A 941-nucleotide genomic window follows, 5' to 3' on the forward strand; every position below is an offset into this window, starting at 1 on the left:
CGAGCCCGGGGAGCGGCCCTGCCCGTCGCCATCTTGGGAAGGTCATGGAGAGGGAGGAGGCAGTAAAAGTGCTTAAAGGGCTCCAGGAGAGATGGAGAGGGCTTGGGACAGGGGATGGAGGGACAGGACACGGGGAACGGCTTCGCAGAGTCTTCCAACTTAGAAGTCCAAAGAATTTCAAAGCCATTCTTATTTAAGAGGTGCAAAAAGTGGCAGATCCACAGCCTGTCAGATACATCCTGCTTAATGTACCTCCACCAGTTGTACACAATTGGAACATTAGATACTGGGAAAAACTGCTTTACTGTGAGGATGGTGAGGCACTGGCACAGGTTGCCCAGAGAAGCAGTGATTTCTCCATCCCTGGAAGTGTTCCAGGCCAGATTGGATGGAGCTTGGAGGAACCTGGGCTAGTGGCAGGTGTCTCTGCCCCTGGCAGAGGGTGGGACTGGATGAACTGTACTGTCCCAGTCAACCCACCCGTTCCATGACTCTGATTTGCCACCTGCCCTTTGGAGGGAGCCACAGCCACACTTGGGGGCAGGTAAAGCCTCAGAGCCCCAGCAGCAACAGCAGCAGAGCCACACTGAGGGAAAAAGACTTCTGATTTTTTCAAAACAATTTATTATTACCATTTTATATAAAAACCATACAATCAACACGTGGCCAGTGCAGGTTGCCCAGCTCTCATTAGCCCCTTTTCCCATGATAAAAAACACAAACAGCTAAACACAGAGCTCAGGGTTGTGGGAAAGTCCTTTGATTTTGCTTCACACTAATCACACCTGTCACGGCATGGGGGGAAATCAAACCAAAGTCTGGGATATGGAAAAATAGAAATCTGCCTGTACATCCTCCAGTAAATACAATTCCCTGTGACATAACAGCTTGGGTCCATGTTTGCCGAGTGCCTCGTCCTGCCTCTCCAGCACCGTGTCCAT

The sequence above is a fragment of the Acanthisitta chloris genome, unplaced genomic scaffold (assembly GCF_000695815.1).
Source record: "Acanthisitta chloris isolate BGI_N310 unplaced genomic scaffold, ASM69581v1 scaffold2955, whole genome shotgun sequence".
Lineage (NCBI taxonomy): Eukaryota > Metazoa > Chordata > Aves > Passeriformes > Acanthisittidae > Acanthisitta > Acanthisitta chloris.